Raw genomic sequence first — 4,126 nt, 5'->3', positions numbered from 1 at the left:
GTCATTTTCAGAGCTGCAAACAAAGTTGGAACCTGATTCAATAAATGGTGTCATATTTAGAAGGTCCTTTCAGAGTTTTCTTCCGAAGCTGTAACTTTTTACATGGTATTTAGAAATTTCAGTTCTGTTTTCAACCTAAAATCACCTTACTTCCAGTTTCTTGGTGTCAAACATGAAATATACTAGGAACTATTCTCCTGTAGTAGTTAGGGCAGAAGTAGTTCTGAATTAACATCAGTAGGGGGTCATCAGTCCATTTTATACAGACCCTGAATGTAGACTTGTCTTCCATTCATTTAGAGTGAGTAATGTTTTATGCTAGAAAGTAAAAATTATAGGATTAATTTAACAACCAGTGTTAGTCTTGAGGGAAAACAGATTAGATTTATTGAATTTGTAGAGTTTCTTTTTCAGTGCCCATTTTTTTCTCATTTAAATTAATCATGGGCTCAAGTATCACTGAAAGTCTCCATTGGCCATCAATTGTGATACAGTTGCTTCTTATATTTAAGAAGAAAATTATATTATGGCATTTATTTTAGACTTAAATGTATACTCTTTACAAAAACCTGAAGAGCATATATTTAACACTTGAAAAAAACTTTAACCACTAATTCTTAATTAGAGTATTTTTAATAAATATTCTTTCTTGGTCTCTAACGGGAAAACATTGTTTGAAGTGTCACCTCTGGACTGGTGCAGTTTTGTAAATTGTTACTTATATGCAGTGATATAGAAATTGAGATTAAGAACTTCAGACATGTATAGTAGTTTGTCAGAGTCATTTTATGACTATCGGATTTACCAATAACAAAATTTGGAGTTATGTCTTTGTTTCTTTCATTTCAGTGTCCTAATAAATCATTTCTATTTTAGAAATGTCTCCCTGAAAACAAAACAAAGGCTATGACACTCCAAAAATCAGTGAACCACAGCAAAATGGGTAAAAAAAAAAGATGTAAGGGAAAACAGGGGCAGAGTGAAGTTTCCAATTTCTACAAGTTTTCTGATAACTGAATTTTTTATTTGAAATCTCCTATTTCCATGACATGTATAGTTGTATTTTATGATTTACTCTTAATAGGCTCTAGTATTTTTGTGGAAAAACTGGCTGATTTTTATTATCAATGCCAAACAAGATTTTATATAAATTAAAATCTTTCATTAAGCATAAGGTTACTTTCACATTTGCTACAATAACAGTAAATATGTTTCTTTGTATAAAGGGACAGCCTTTGTTTGGAGTTTAAAATATCCCCAACTGCAAGATTGCATATATAAAACTCCATTTGTTGCTCATATAATAATGCATTAATCAAATTAAATGTTATACTCTTCTAGAATTAGATAAAATGGAAATAATTTACTCATAAGATTCGTATCTAAACCATGTTTATTTACAAACTACTATTCTAAGAATTGTAATTCCATTAAGCTTCAATTGGAGCAAAAGTATAATCACTTAAATAAAAGCAGTTACTTAAACTATAAATAAGAGATAAGTTACTTTTGAAGGCAGATACAAAAGATTGTCAGGTTTCCTTTGTGCTTCTGGATGTTCAGTAGCAGGCTCATTTGAAGGTGGGATCAACCCTGAAGGGAACTCACTTCTACTTTCAGAGTGTGGGGGTGGGAGGCAGGGGAAAAAATTCAGCTCTTGTGGGGAGATAATGAGGAAAACACTACAATCCCATTGGGAATGGAGGGGGTGGTGAGCCCAGTGGAAAAATATCCTCAAAATGCTCCATACATGTTTCTTGGAGGAGGTGGAGGGAAAAAAGGTCCTCTTCTCATTAACTGACTCCTTGGATCCACTGGAAACAATGGACCTCTGATTGGAAGGAAAGGTGAGAAAGCAAAGATAGAGCCACTTACTTCGTTTTCAGGAGGGAGAGATGAATCAGGCAAATTGGTATCACCAAGATTGACTTTGGTATCATTTCTACTGTATTTAATATCTGAAGACATAGACCCCTCCATTTTTTCCAAAGGCAGCATAGTTGAAATTTTGAATTCTGCTGATACAGATGGTGTACCATAATTAGAAAGACATCTATCTTGCCATTGTAGAGGAAGCTGTGGATCAGAATATGTTTAGCCTAGTGGAGGGATCAGTATCATATGGGCCTGTTGACATGGAGGTGCCAGGGGTCCAGTGTCAGAGGTGCTCTCTGAGGATCAGTTAACCTATTGCAGTTTGATTCTCTTCTTTCATCGCTGGTCGGATGATCCAGAGAATTCTCTGGGCCCCTTGAGCCTCTTCCTTCTCCCACTGGCACCAAAGGTGAGAGTATGAGTGGACCCTTCTTTTCCACATAAAAAGGTCTCATTTCACATGAAGGTCAACTCAGTGGTGAGGGACCATTTGGAGAATGACCTCTTCCAAAGGCTGTATTGGAAACATCAAGTGCAGAAGGATCTTTTTCTGCAACTCTAAATTTGAACTCCCTTTCAGTTAATTTTTGTCTGTTGTGATCATTTTGTTTTCTTAAATCATTGAGGTATCTTTTAGCACTCTGAGCTGCCAACTCATTACCATGAGTTTTTTTCTCATAGTACTTAACATACTCCTGATAAAAATGAATGGTTCTCTTCAATTCTTCTTCAAGATCATTGGCTCATTTTCTATAGGTCTCCAGCGGTTTAGTTGTATTGCTGATCTTTTCTTCCACTTTGAAAAGTTTTACTTCTTGCTCTACCTGGTAGTTTTTCTCTCCTATTAGTTTCCATTGGAGTTTCATTACATTTTCTTGATATAATTCCATCATGACTTTAAATTTCTGCTGAAGATTCTGATTCTCACTTTCAAACTCTATGTTTTCTGCATGAAAAGATGCTTGTTCTAAGATTTTAATATGTCCTATAACACCTTCCTTTGATTCAATTACTTCAGATAATAAAGTAAAAATTTGATTTCCTTCTCTTTCTAAGGTTTTAAAAGAGGTCTTTAACTTTGCAACATAAACCAGTTTCTTCAAAGCCCCTTTTGCCTGATCTTCAAAGTGAGCACCAATTTCTGATTAACTCTCCATTTCCAACTCCAAGTTACCATCATCTTTTAGGACTTCTGCAAGCACAGGAGCCCAATCTTTCATCTGCAGCAAGTGTTCAGAGATTTAATGTGATTTTCTTTATCTCTTAGAACTTGTTCTGCATGTTCTTTAGAGTGTTCAAGTGTCATTTTCTGTTTATTGAGGCCATTCACTTTTTCTTTCCATACCTCAACTTCATGTAAAAGCTGTTTCTGACTTACCTGAAGGTAAAAATTTTCATTTAAAGCCTCTTTTATTGCTACTGTAACTGCTTCTTTATTCATTTTAAATATTCCCAAGGTTGTTTTAGCTTGAAATTTGAGGGATTTTGATTCATTTTCTAGGGACTTAATTCTTTTTAATATATCCACCATCAATTCATCCTGTTGAAAATGTTTAGTTTTCTCTTCTTTTATCTCTTTTTCTAGAAAGAGTATTTCATTCTCAAGTTTAGATATGGACCTATCCAGGTTTTCATATATTGTCTCCCACTTTTCTGATTTTATTGACTCCTTCTCCAAAATGGCATCCTTTAAAGATGACTCTAAGTCTTCATAGTCTTTTTGAACAATACTAACCTTTTCAAGGAGTTCACATTTTTCTTCAATTAGTTCAGAAAGTTTTAGAGCAAGCTGTCTTTCTCTTCTCATGTAATGCCTGCTTCTCACAGACTGATAACTTCTCCACAAAAACAAGAGAACAACAAAAAATCCCATAGTTGAACATATCACCAATTCCCAGGGACAGCCATAAGGACTAGGGTGTGTTTCCATGTCTTCAGACAAGGCAGACCACAACCCTGCTTACTACTTTCAGGACCACCCCCAAGTAGGGCTGAGGGGCAGCCATTGCCCCTCCATCATGCTAAGGCTACTTTGACTATTCCCTACCACACCATGACCAGCCATGCCAAAACAGGCTGTGGACACTCAGACCTTTGGTCAGGAGCAAACCTGCACCAGGCAACGGAGCAGATCATTGTGAACCAGCGGTTGGTGGGGGGGATGCTCCACGCATGGGCATGGGGAACCCTGGTCATGGGCTCCCAGGGGCCTAGCACACTCATGCTGCCTATCAGAGAAGTCTTTGCCTCT

General features: G+C 36.4%; 1 pseudogene; it reads right to left on the bottom strand.

Moving 5' to 3' along the window:
* Positions 1-1,650: 1,650 nt before the first annotated feature.
* Positions 1,651-3,881, bottom strand: LOC143394836 (melanoma inhibitory activity protein 2-like; annotated as a pseudogene).
* Positions 3,882-4,126: the final 245 nt, after the last annotated feature.

This window comes from Callospermophilus lateralis, chromosome 3, assembly GCF_048772815.1.
Source record: "Callospermophilus lateralis isolate mCalLat2 chromosome 3, mCalLat2.hap1, whole genome shotgun sequence".
Classification (NCBI taxonomy): Eukaryota; Metazoa; Chordata; class Mammalia; order Rodentia; family Sciuridae; genus Callospermophilus; species Callospermophilus lateralis.
Note: the sequence above shows the minus strand (reverse complement) of the source record. Positions and strands in the feature narration are given on the sequence as shown.